Source organism: Ascaphus truei, chromosome 19 (genome assembly GCF_040206685.1).
Source record: "Ascaphus truei isolate aAscTru1 chromosome 19, aAscTru1.hap1, whole genome shotgun sequence".
NCBI classification, from domain to species: Eukaryota; Metazoa; Chordata; class Amphibia; order Anura; family Ascaphidae; genus Ascaphus; species Ascaphus truei.
This window is the reverse complement of record NC_134501.1, coordinates 19787948-19802483: the sequence shown is the minus strand read 5'-3', so window position 1 is coordinate 19802483 and position 14536 is coordinate 19787948.

Sequence of the window (14536 nt, the reverse complement as noted above, 5' to 3'; positions counted from 1 at the left end):
GCGCCTAGACTCTAGTGTTGACCAATCTAGTTCTTTGAGCATTTCACAGTGATGTGTGTTGTAGTTGCATTGGAGAACAAAATGACAAATTGAATTGTAGAGGGTGTCAAGTTTGCTAAGGTGGGTTTGAGGTGCCGAGCCATATACTATGTCTCCATAGTCAATAATTGGCATTAGCATCTGCTGTGCGATACGCTTTCTGACCAGGAGACTTAGGGAGGATTTATTCCTGTAAAGTACCCCTAGTTTGGCATAGGTTTTGGTTGTCAGGGTATCAATGTGCATCCCGAATGTTAAGTGGGAGTCAAACCATAAGCCCAGGTATTTAAAACTAGTGACAGGGGTTAGGGTGGTGTTAGCGTTGGTTCTAATCAGGAGCTCAGTCACTGGGAGCTTTACAAATTTAGTCTTGGTCCCAAATACCATTGTTACAGTGTTGTCAGTGTTTAAAAACAGTTTGTTTTGGGAAATCCAATTTTCGAGTCTCAAAAAGTCAGACTGAAGTATGTGTTGAAGGTCAGAGAGGCTATGGCTGTGTGCATATAGGATTGTGTCATCTGCATACATGTGTATTGAGGCTTCCTTACAAGCTGTGGGAAGATCATTAATGAACACTGAGAAGAGTAGGGGCCCCAGAACAGAGCCTTGCGGGACACCACAGGTGATATCTAGGGGGTTGGAGTTAGAGCCTGAGATGGACACATGTTGGGATCTACCTGATAGGTAGGACTGAAACCAGTTTAAAGCATGCTTCCCTATTCCAGAGCTCTGGAGTTTGTTAAGCAGGATAGCATGATCACCTGTGTCAAAAGCCTTTGCAAAATCTAGGAATACTGCACATAATGTAGATAGATATACTGTATAGGTAGACAGACATATTTTTATTTGATATATATATATATATATATATAACTATAACTATAACTAATACCGCATAACTAGGACCTGTATAAACTATCTAGTATATAGTAAGTAACAATAACCACAGAGTGGTGAGGCATGAGCGGCCGGCCGTACAGGTGGGAGGCAATCCCATGCCTCACCCCCACTCTGCGGTTATTGTTACTTACTAATCACTAGATAGTTGATACAGGTCCTAGTTATTCGGCATTCCGATATACCAGGGCGTTTATGTGGTTTCGTTTCACACTACTGAGGGATTTGAGACTGTTTCATTATGTATTTTTTGTGATTTGTTCTTTAATACATTTGTTATACTTTTTGTACACCTGAGTGCTTTATGTGGGATATCTGTATAAAAGCATACTGAAATATAACAATTAATACATAATACAAGTGTTGAATAAACACAAAATAAACATCAGTGACACAGTGTTACCGGATTCCTATTGGCAGTGTTCGACAAACCTATACGTTTGCACGCCCCGGGCGAGTGGATTTAACATCGTGGCGAGCTCCTATCGGCCCAAGCAGCACACGTTTTGTACTAGGTGGCGAGTAGATTTTTTGGTGATTTGTCGACCACTGCTTATTGGCATCAAAAGGCAAGTATTAGTCTCAACCGTGAAACCGGAATCTTGGCAAAGTGTCCACAGAATGATGTCGGTGGGGAAGGGACCGGCTCCCGACTGCAGCAAAACAAACGGTCCCGTTTGGAATAGGAGGAAAGGAGCAATTCTCCTCGGCGGAGCACACACTCCTGGTCTCCACAGCAGATAGATGTACACACGGGAATGCACCCGCTCCCGGTCACAAGGGAAAAGCCGCAAGCCTCCGTCAGCTGGTACGTGGGTACAATGGATGCACACGCCACATGTCTCCGTCAGCTAGTTGCAGGTGAATGATTGCAAAATCACCTGTGTTGGTATACAGCTGCAGTTCTTACAGCAAGCAGTGTTGCTGCTTTGAAATGCTTGTAGCTATTTAAATACGGCTCAAAGAACATAGGGAGAGTGTGAAAATAAACACAGAACTTCGACAAGGGTCCAAGTTCAAAAGTAAAAGAATGAAAGAATAGCACACAATGTATTCCAACGCGTTTCGTAGCTGCTGCTACTTCATCAGGGTTGATTGTGAGTAAGAAAGTGTGCTATTTAAACCTAACCATGGAGGCGGTTTGAACAAAACCAGATGTAATTGGTTGCAGTAGAAAACGCCTCATTGGTGGATACACCATGTTTAATTAAAATGCAGGTGAAATGAATCAGAGGGGGAATTTACACAATTCCACCCCTCCAAAGGAAAGAAAAGGAAAAGATGAGTCTTTGCACAGGTTTATATAGTAACTATAAAATCCTAACTAACATACAGTTCTGTTATAAAAGATTTGAATATTCCTTGAGAACCTAGAATGAGAGAATAGATTGAGAAAACACAATGAGTTAATATAAACTGATTACTTTTTGTTTTCTATATGCTATTAACACTATATCACCCGACCCCATCGGGAACCTGAACGGAGGGGGACCAAGGTTATCCGCAGAGGATAAATATATAGAGAGAGAACACACCAGCCTCTTGACACGACGCCAGAGTACCCAGCTGGAAAACCCTATTAATACAGAGAAATAATGTCCAAATCCTCATTCAGCCCCAAAGGAATCATGGTATTTAAATGAAAGATCTAATAACTCTCTTCCCTAGAGAGCATTTTAACTCTGTCACCTCCCCTTCTGCCTGCTGGAATAATTGGGATACCCTTGTATAGAAGAAATGAAGGGTTTGGTTTGTGATGTGATTTGAAGTGTCTAGAGTCACTATGTTTTTCAAATCCGATTTTTATGTTACACACATGCTCTAAAACAGGGGAGCGCAAACTGGGGTGCGGGCCCCCAGGTGGGGCGCTAGATTTTCTGAGGGGGGGGGGAGGGGGGTGCGGCAGTTATTGAGGTCCCGCGCTGTCCCCCAAGGCATTTTTATTAAATGCCGGGGGGCGGCATGAAGCCTCTATAACACACCTTCCTTCCCTTCCAGTGACACGTTATCATGCTAACCTGGCATCAAATGACGCAGCAGGTTCACGAGACATCATGTTACCATGACAACGTGACGTCACTTGACCCCACGCATCATTTGATGCCGGGGCTGAGCAAGGGGGGGAGGAGGGGAGCGTGAGGCGCCGAGGAGACCAGGCAGGTGTGCGCACGGGGAAACGTTTGCGCACCCCTGCTCTATAAAATACGCCTCCTCAAGTGTCTCTTGGTACTACCTACATATAGGAGACCCCAGGGCACTGGAGGAGGGAGATAACATGTGCAGTAGTACAAGTAATACAATCTTTGATATCATATGTTTTGGCTGAACCAGTACAAGAAAGTTTTTCGATTCTTATGCAAATACTTTCAGGCTAAACACTTGCCACATGTAAAATTCCCCAAAGGTTTAGTGGGTATCCATGTCAGTGCTGAAGTTTTGGGAATCTTAGTCCCTGTGTCACTATTTAATTTTTTCAACTCATAATGCATCTTCTTCGCCCCCCTCCTCCTCTCTCGCCCCCCTCCTCCTCTCTCGCCCTCCTCCTCTCTCGCCCTCCTCCTCCTCTCTCGCCCTCCTCCTCCTCTCTCGCCCCCTCCTCCTCTCTCGCCCTCCTCCTCTCTCACCCCCTCCGCCTCGCTCCGCCTCTCTCGCCTCGCTCCTCTCTCCCCTTTCCCCTCCTCTCTCGCCCCCCTCCTCCTCTCTCGCCCCCCTCCTCCTCTCTCGGCCCCCTCCTCCTCTCTCGCCACCCTCCTCCTCTCTCGCCCTCCTCTTCTCTCGCCCCCCTCCGCCTCTCTCTGCCTCTCTCGCCTCTCTCCTCCTCTCTCCCCTCGCCCCTCCTCTCTAACCCCTCCTCTCTCGCACCGCTCCTCCTCTCTCCCCTTGCCCCTCTCTAACCCCTCCTCTCTCGCCCCGCTCCTCCTCTCTCCCCTCGCCCCCTCTCCTCTCACCCCCTTAACAATGACTACCTGGTTTCGGTAGAGGACGACCGCGGGAGTGGAGCAGGCCGGTGGTAGAGGAGGGCGGTGGCAGGTGAGGGCGGCAGGAGAATAGGACGGATGACCACCGACGCGGAACAGGGCGACGGCAGAAGAAGCATCAGCAGAGGACGGCGGCTGGAGAAGACCACCGAGGAGCGCCAGAGCAGGGCGTCCGGGGAGGAACGCGCTGTGGCAGCGGCAGACACCAGAAGTCAGTGAAGACTTCCAAGTCGGACCGCTGGGGGGCGCTCCTCCCCGGCTGCCCTGCTCAGCTCCCGCTGTCCTCCTCTCCTGGCGCCCCCCTTAAAAAAATATTGTGCCCCACCAGGGGGGAGTGTGCCCCCAGTTTGCGCACCCCTCTCTTACGGCATAGCACTGCTTAGTAAATATAGCCCATATTTTCTACCTGTAATTGTTAAGAAATATTAAAATATTTGAAAAATAATAAAACAGGGTGATGAAAATGGTAAGATAACAGGGTGATGAATAACAGGGTGATGAAAATGGTAAGATTGCTTGGTTTTTTTTGGGTGCTTTTCTCAAAAGCAATTCTACTTCTGAAATTCTTCACATATGGAAGGGAACGCACAGATTTTGTTGTCGCGCGACGTGTCGATGTAACGGCTTCTCCAACAGACTTGGTGACTAATTTGCCGCCTGGAAGTGCTGATCAGGTTGGAAAATTAATTATCGCAGAACGGTGGGATAGAACTTGCGAACTGGTTCAAAATAATATCGTGCAGGGAAAATGTCATGAAGATCATTTTTTTTTTTTTTTGCCTAAAGCAGGGGCCAACTCCAGTCCTCAAGGGCCACCAACAGGTCAAGTGTTAAGGATATCCCTGCTTCAGCACAGGTGGCTCATTCAGTGGCTTATCCTGAAAACCTGACACTGTTGTTAACCCTTGAGGACTGGAGTTGGCCGCCCTTGGCCTAAAGAGTTGGCGTTGGTTAGGCTCCTGCAAATTTTGGATGGATATAGACACAACTCTCTCTCCGGTCTCCATTCCATGCTGTTTCCTCCTCTCCTTGGCCCCACCCTCAGGCTCCTGAAACCCCCTCTTCATTGGCTGCTGCAGGGTAATGCAGCCAATCAGGATGGAGGAAGCTGCCTAGCCCCTTAGCAACAACCCTGCTCTCTCCCTGCTCAGGGAAATCCAGCGGCCCCTCCAAGCCTGTCAGGTGACTCTGTCCAGAGAGGTAATTCTGGTATACACATGTCCAGAATTACCTCTCATTTTTTACTGGACAGAGTGTCCAAGTACAGGACAGTCCGGTTCAATACTGGACACCCGGCAGCCCTAGGCCAGTGAATGTATAAGGCTTTTAAAAAGTAAATAAATCTGGTTGCCTTTTTCAGGCCAGCTTTTCTGTGCATAGATACATTTCCACCCTGGAGCTAACAGGCAACCAACAGACAACAACCTCACTCTGCTCAGGCTCCCCGAATATAAATCAAACGGTAAAATTAAACGCCACTTTTTAAAATAAAATAGAACAGTCCCCCTGGGTCAGCCGGCGGAATCTTCTCTCCGCAGTGTTGTGGTATTTAATTGTGTGATGTTGATCATTTATGTTTTCTTATATACAGAAAAAAAGGACATTCCTAAATAATGCAGGAGTTACCATTTAAAAGCCACATTTATCATCACATCTCGCAGCGCACCGGAGAGCGGATGGCGGGTGGGGTTGTTTGTACACACTCCCGCAAGGGAAAGGATCGGCGTGCTGTCCGGCGCGATGATGCATTGCTTTGGGTTGATGGTGAGGTGACTGGAGTATTTTTTTCTTTACTTTTTGTCCAAGTAAACATGCCTTTTTTTATTTGACTACGAGAGTTTGCCTTTGTCATGGGACACACGTGGCTTTTGGCAAAAAGGGTGAAGCCGTGCGCACCACAAGAAGATGCAAAAAGATTCATGCAAAAAAAAAGTCATTTAATTACTAAAAAAAAGTCACAGAGATCCAACGTTTCGGTGCTGACCAGCTTCCTCAGGGATGGTCAGCACCGAGACGATGGATCTCTGACTTTTTTTAGACATTAAATGACTTTTTTGCATTAATCTTTTGGTGTGCACGGCTTCCCCTTTTTGCCATTCATGCCAGCACCCTGACTACGTGCCCTGCCCGTCGCACTCATTGCTTTTTATTCAAATTAGATTGTAAGCTCCTCGGAGCAGGGACTCTTTCCTTAATGTTACTTTTACAGTATGTCTGAAGCACTTATTCCCATGATCTGTTATTTATATTATCTGTTATTTATATGATATGTATTACTACTGTGAAGCGCTATGTACATTTATGGCGCTATATAAATAAAGACATACAATACAATACAATGTCCCCTTGGGTTAGGGGCATCCCAAGTTGCGTGTTCTTGATACCATTTTTTTGGTTTGATTCACACACGTGTTTTTGACACGACTGGGTTGCGCCGAACGGATATCCAAAATGTGGTGGGCGAAAACAAAATGGCGTTGAGGGACGAATCCCTTGCTGTGGAAGCATTGTATCTAGGAGATAATGGGGAATGGCAGGGTTGCAGATCTGTCTGAGACGTGTGAATGTGCTCATACGTGGTATATTCTAAGAACAGTGGCATGTGGTGCAGGGGGGTAACTACATTATTTGGGCCCCATAAACAAAAAATAAATTTAGTTTTTACCGGGGTCCCCATGTGAGCTGCCTTCCAAGCACCCCCTCTCACACACCTTCCAAGCACCCCCCTCTCACACACCTTCCGAACACCCTCCCCCCTCTCACACACCTTCCAAGCACCCCCCTCTCACACACCTTCCGAGCACCCTCCCCCCTCTCACACACCTTCCAAGCACCCCCCTCTCACACACCTTCCAAGCACCCCCTCTCACACACCTTCCGAGCACCCTCCCCCCTCTCACACACCTTCCGAGCACCCCCCACGCACACACCTTCCGAGCACCCCCCTCTCACACACATTCCGAGCTACCTCCCCCGTCTCACACACCTTCCGAGCACCCTCCCCGCTCTCACACACCTTCAGAGCACCCCCCACGCACACACCTTCCGAGCACCCCCCTCTCACACACATTCCGAGCTACCTCCCCCCTCTCACACACCTTCCAAGCACCCCCTCTCACACACCTTCCAAGCACCCCCCTCTCACACACCTTCCGAGCACCCTCCCCCCTCTCACACACCTTCCGAGCACCCTCCCCTCTCTCACACACCTTCCAAGCACCCCCCTCTCACACACCTTCCAAGCACCCCCCTCTCACACACCTTCCAAGCACCCCCCTCTCACACACCTTCCAAGCACCCCCTCTCACACACCTTCCGAGCACCCTCCCCCCTCTCACACACCTTCCAAGCACCCTCCCCCCTCTCACACACCTTCCGAGCACCCCCCACGCACACACCTTCCGAGCACCCTCCCCCCTCTCACACACCTTCCGAGCACCCTCCCCGCTCTCACACCTTCCGAGCACCCTCCCCCTCTCACACACCTTCCGAGCACCCTCCCCCTCATACAACTTCCGAGCACCCTCCCCCCTCTCACACACCTTCTGAGCACCCTCCCCCTCACACACCTTCCAAGCACCCTTCCCCCTCTCACACACCTTCCGAGCATCCTCCCCCCTCTCACACACCTTCCGAGCACCCTCCCCCCTCTCACACACCTTCTGAGCACCCTCCCCCCCTCACACACCGTCTGAGCACCACCCCCCTCTCACACACCTTCCGAGTACCCTCCCCCCTCTCACACACCATCCGAGTACCCTCCCCCCTCACACACCTTCGGAGCATCCTCCCCCCTCACACACCTTCTGAGCACCCCCCCCTCACACACCCTCCGAGCACCCTCCCCCCTCTCACACACCTTCCGAGCACCCTCCCCTCTCTCACACACCTTCCGAGCATCCTCCCCCCTCTCATACCCCTTCCGAGCACCCTCCCCCCTCTCAAACACCTTCCGAGCACCCTCCCCCCTCTCACACACCTTCCGAGCACCCTCCCCCTCTCACACACCTTCCGAGCACCCTCCCCCCTCTCACACACCTTCCGAGCACCCTCCAACCTCTCACACACCATCCGAGCACCCTCCCCTCTCTCACACACCTTCCGAGCACCCCCCACGCACACACCTTCTGAGCACCCTCTCCGCTCTCACACACCTTCCGAGCACCCTCCCCCCTCTCACACACCTTCCGAGCACCCCCCTCTCACACACCTTCCGAGCACCCCCCTCTCACACACCTTCCGAGCACCCTCCCCCTCTCATACACCTTCCGAGCACCCTTCCCCCTCTCACACACCTTCCGAGCACCCACCCCCCTCACACACCTTCCGAGCACCCTCCCCCCTCTCACACACCTTCCAAGCACCTCCCCCCATCACACACCTTCCGAGCACCCTCCCCTCTCTCACACACCTTCTGAGCACCCTCTCCCCCTCACACACCTTCCGAGCACCCTCCCCCTTCACACACCTTCCGAGCACCCTCCCCCCTCTCACACACCTTCTGAGCACCCTCACACACCTTCCGAGCACCCTCCCCCCTCTCACACACCTTCCGAGCATCCTCCCCCTTCTCACACACCTTCTGAGCATCCTCCCCCCTCTCACACACCTTCTGAGCACCCTCCCCCTCTCATACACCTTCCGAGCACCCTCCCCCTCTCATACACCTTCCGAGCACCCTCCCCCCTCTCACACACCTTCCGAGCACCCTCCCCCCTCTCACACACCTTCTGAGCACCCGCCCTCACACACCGTCTGAGCACCACCCCCCTCTCACACACCTTCTGAGCACCCTCCCCCCTTTCACACACCTTCCGAGCATCCTCCCCCCTCTCACACACCTTCCGAGCATCCTCCCCCCTCTCACACACCTTCTGAGCACCTCCCCTCACACACCTTCCGAGCACCCTCCCCGCTCTCACACACCTTCTGAGCACCCTCCCCTCTCTCACACACCTTCCGAGCACCCTCCCCCCTCTCATACACCTTCCGAGCACCCTCCCCCCTCTCAAACACCTTCCGAACACCCTCCCCCCTCTCACACATCTTCCGAGCACCCTCCCCCTCTCACACACCTTTCGAGCACCCTCCCCCCTCTCACACACCTTCCGAGCACCCTCCCCCTGTCACACACCTTCCGAGCACTATCCCCTCACTCACACACCTTCCGAGCACCCTCCCCCCTCTCACACACCTTCCGAGCACCCTCCCCCCTCTCACACACCATCCGAGCACCCCCCCTCACACACCTTCTGAGCACCCTCCCCCCTCACACACCTTCCGAGCACCCTCCCCCCTCTCACACACCTTCCGAACACCCTCCCCCCTCTCACACACCTTCCAAGCACCCTCCCCCCTCTCACACACCTTCCGAGCACCCTCCCCCCTCTCACACACCTTCCGAGCACCCTCCCCCCTCTCACACACCATCTGAGCACCCCCCCTCACACACCTTCCGAGAACTCTCCCCCCCTCTCACACACCTTCCGAGCACCACCCCCCTCTCTCACACACCTTCCGAGCACCCTCCCCCCTCTCACACACCTTCCGAGCATCCTCCCCCCTCTCACACACCTTCCGAGCACCCTCCCCCCTCTCTCACACCTTCCGAGCAACCTCCCCCCCCTCACACACCTTCCGAGCACCCTCCCCTCTCTCACACACCTTCTGAGCACCCTCTCCCCCTCACACACCTTCCGAGCACCCTCCCCCCTAATACACCTTCCGAGCACCCTTCCCCCTCTCACACACCTTCCGAGCATCCTCCCCCCTCTCACACACCTTCCGAGCATCCTCCCCCCTCTCACACACCTTCTGAGCACCCTCCTCCTCTCATACACCTTCCGAGCACCCTCCCCCCTCTCACACACCTTCCGAGCACCCTCTCCCCTCTCACACACCTTCTGAGCACCCTCCCCCCCTCACACACCGTCTGAGCACCACCCCCCTCTCACACACCTTCTGAGCACCCTCCCCCCTCTCACACACCTTCCGAGTACCCTCCCCCCTCTCACACACCATCCGAGCACCCTCCCCCCTCTCACACACCTTCCGAGCATCCTCCCCCCTCTCACACACCTTCTGAGCACCCCCCCCTCACACACCCTCCGAGCACCCTCCCCCCTCTCACACACCTTCCGAGCACCCTCCCCCTCTCACACACCTTCCGAGCACCCTCCCCCCTCTCACACACCTTCCGAGCATCCTCCCCCCTCTCATACACCTTCCGAGCACCCTCCCCCCTCTCAAACACCTTCCGAGCACCCTCCCCCCTCTCACACACCTTCCGAGCATCCTCCCCCTCTCACACACCTTCCGAGCACCCTCCCCCCTCTCACACACCTTCCGAGCACCCTGCCCCCTGTCACACACCTTCCGAGCACCCTCCCCTCTCTCACACACCTTCCGAGCACCCTCCCCCCTCTCACACACCTTCCGAGCACCTCCCCCTCTCACACACCTTCCGCGCACCCTCCCCCCCTCACACACCTTCCGAGCACCCTCCCCCCTCTCACACACCATCCGAGCACCCCCACCTTTCACACCCCCCCCTCTCGTCCTCACACTCCCCCCACTCTTACTATCCACCTCTCTCCCCTCATGTCTCACTCTTCACCCCCTCCTCACTCACACAGCCCCACTCCTCACTCAATTCCCCCCCACACACTCTCCATTCCCCGCCCTCCTACACACACACACACACACAATCCCTCTCCCTCCTCCTGCACACGCACAGTGCGCAGTGAAGGCCCCGCCCCGTAGCAAGCAGAGCAGAGAGCAGCAACCGGCACCGAATTTGAGCCCAACTCCTGCGCCCGCACCGCGGGGGTTTAGCAGCGCGGTGGTTTACGCCACTGACGTGATGTGCATATTTGTTAAAAGCCAATTTAGTCCGTTACGTGAAGAAATATATAAGAATGAACGATGCACTTGTTGGTTGTTGTATCTGACTACTAACAAGAAACCGTTACTTTAATAATATTATATCCCGACGACGGAGGCTAAGTATTCTGATAATCCAGCTAATGTCTGTATGAGTGCGTTAGGAGTGATTTACATGGACAGTCCGAGCCGTGATGCCATCTGTCCTGTACAAGCTTAAGATCTTGTATATTTAATTAGTGCTATCAACCTTATACCAGCCCTGTGGTTTGAAAGATCAATTGACATAAGTATTTGGGATAGCAAATTCAATTTCAAATGCTTTCCTCATATTACAGTCTAGTCGCTTGTTACATTGATTCCTTTTCCCTTTCGCGTATCGTGCTTTGCAGTAGCTTCAGCACGGAATGGGTTCAAGTAAAATAGACACAGATACACACACTGCTTTGCAGGTACACCTGAAATCAACGACTGAGCCACCCGTGCTGAAGCAGGGCTATCCTTAAAACCTGTCCTGTTGGAGTCCCTTGAAGACTGGAGTTGACCACACGCCTGCGTTAAGGAACTAAAATCCTGAATATAAAATATAGCGTCTGTGCTCAAATTGACTTTGATTCCATAAGCCAATGCGGACTTAATATTGCTTTATATATAGTATAATATATAGTGCTTTATAATAGTATAATATATAGTGCTTTATAATAGTATAATATATAGTGCTTTATAATAGTATAATATATAGTGCTTTATAATAGTATAATATATAGCGACATGCTTTATAGGTTTATGAACGTTGTTGGCGTTAAGGGTATTTTCTGTCGCAATAATCAACTGCTTAAACGGAGCAACAAAGTTAAGAGAAAAGAGAGAGGGGTTAGGCCGTATAGTGCCCGCGATGGGCAACGCCGCCCAAATACACTGCCGCCGCCGCGTGCGCTTATAGTAAGCGCGACGGCGACAATGCGACGGAGCGACGTCGCGTCCCGAACTTTGGTAGCTGCCAATATTTTATTTTTCAAGGGCTCTCGCCACATGTGACAGCCCCTGAACCAATCAAATGCCAGTACGCCCGCGACGCCGCCGGAAAGCGAAATATAACTTTCGCTAACGGCTGACGTCGCCTGTCGCGGGCACCATACGCGCGGCCTTAGACTGGATCTCCTACAAACGGGTCACGTTGACTTACCCCACTCTGTGCAAAGTAAATGTGAAAGCAATGAATATATTCCCGGGCGCAGTATTCTGCCGTTCCCATTTATTGCCAGGCCCAGGCAAACAGCCAAATGCTACCGTGGCTAAGTAACATCTGGGAAACTGATCCACACTTATGGCCGGCGGTGATGTAACTGCAAGAAACGCCCGGGGTGTGGGATTCACCAAATCATGCATGTTATATGCTGCGTGCAAGTGATCCTCGGCCTAGCCACGGCACAGGCCCGCGCAGCGCCAGTCTGGGAAGAGGGAACGCAATGGGGTTTTAACCCCTTCGCAGCCAGAGGGGATAGCAAAGCGCTGCGTTTGTGGCCTTCCTGGTAGAGAGGGGGTTAACACTTTGACTGCTGGTGCAGTTTGTGGCACTGCACTGTGGGAGGGATGCGTGGCCCCTTAGTATTGAACAGGTGGATACACTTTTGATGATATGCACAGTCAGGGAGTTTTAGATTTCAATAATCACTCGCTTGTCTCAGACAGCTCTGCAACCCTGCCTTCCCCCGTTATCCCTTAGCACAGCGGTGCGCAAACTGGGGGGCGCGACCCCCAGGGAGGGCGCGAGACTGCCAGCGGGAGGGCGCGGGGTTTACAGAGGCCCCGCGCGGTTCCCGAAGGCACTTAAATTAAGTGCCAGGGGAGCTGCAGGGCCTCTGTAAACCTTTACTTACCTAGGCTCCGGCGGCTTCCTTCCTGCTATGGCAACGTGACGTCATGATGCCGGAACGCAGGTAAGTGGGGGTTAAGGGGGCGCGGGAGTGAGGGGACCGCCGGTAGGGGGGTGCAGGGAAAAAAGTTGGCGCCCCCCTGCCTTAGCATACAGTGCTTCCACTGCAGCCAGGGATTCTGGGTAAATGACATGCAAATGAGCACAGCGTGTCACTTTTTGATTCTTATCCATTTTAACATGGACCCCTAGAAGCTTATGCCTGCCGCATTACACAGCTTTCTCAGCACAGCCGGGGTTACAGAAGTGCAGAGCCAATAATCACTTCAGAAATTCCCATTGCTCATGTTATATAATTGCTCTCGGCGTTCATTTCTGGGTGTTCGTGCTCTGTATCAACTTTAAGGAACTCTATGATTTAGTGCGGAGCATAATGTTTTATATTTAACCCATTGACTGCTACGCACACACTTCATTTTCTTAGTTCCCAGAGCCCACTTGACCCACCCCAAATTCAGGCTTGTGCACAGCATGCTCAACTGAAAATGTACTCGCCAAGTAGCTAATGATCTACATGTTGCCAGTTCTCAATGCAAGTGCTCCATTCCGACCTTCTTGAACCTGTCCTCTGATTTCGATACAATCCACCCCCCTCTTCTCCTGCACGTTCTTTACCCCCTGGCACTGCTCTCTCCTGGTCTTCCCTTCCCCTCTCTCACGGTTCCTTCAGTGTTTTTATTTACCATCTCCTCTGCCTCTATGAATCTCTCTTTAGGTGTACAGTAGGGGCCTGTAAGAGCGGGCCCTTTATGAGCGTGGCCCCGTATGAGCGTGGCCCCGTATGAGCGGGGCCCCGTATGAGCGGGGCCCCGTATGAGCGGGGCCCCGTATGAGCGGGACCCGGTATGAGCGGGGCCCTGTATGAGCGGGGCCCGGTATGAGCGGGGCCCTGCTGTACCACAAGACATTTTTGTAGGTCCCCCTATGCCTCTCTTTATATTCATGCTCCCTGGGCGACCTTATTAATCACTTTGGCCCCAGCTATCATCTCTATGTTGAAGACACACAACTGTACAGTAGTTATCTACATCTCGCCTCATACACACACACACACACACACACACACACACACACACACACACACACACACACACACACACACACACACACACATACCTCTGCTGGTCTGGTGGCTCTGTAGTTACAATGCCGGACCGGCTGCAGCCCCATTGGATGGGAGCAGTCACGTGACCGCTCCTCCGCTTCCCCGAGCGGCAAATTTCAAACTGGCCTGTCTTGGGGAAGTTTCTCAGCCTCCGCACGCATCAGCACGCATGCGGAGAGAGAAACTATAGCCGCGCTGATAACAGATGCAGGGGCTTTGTGCATCTGTTCAGCGCGGCTCAGCAACGCTGAGTTCACTATGTCCTGGGCCTAAGATGTAACTCCTCATACACGCTCCCAAACCAGGCCCCATTGTTCCTATCACAGTCAATAACAATACTATCCACCCAGTCTCATCATTACGCTGTTTGGGGGTTATATTCAACTCCACCCGGCAATTTCTTCCTCTGCATCTTTGCAAAGATACACCCCTTCCAATTGTCCTCCACTATTAAAACACGAATGCGTGCCCGTATTCTCTCCTATGTGGATTATTGCAACATTCTGCTATCTGGCCTCCCTTACAATCTATTACAAATCCTCGCCTGCTCTTCTAAACCCATATATGCCGCTGACTTCCTGAAATCTCTCTGCTGGCTTCCTAATAATCTATGTATATGCTATAAAATTCTTCTTCTTTCCTTTAAGGTTCTACACTCCTGCACCCCCATATATCTCAACTCTGATCTCTTGTTATACT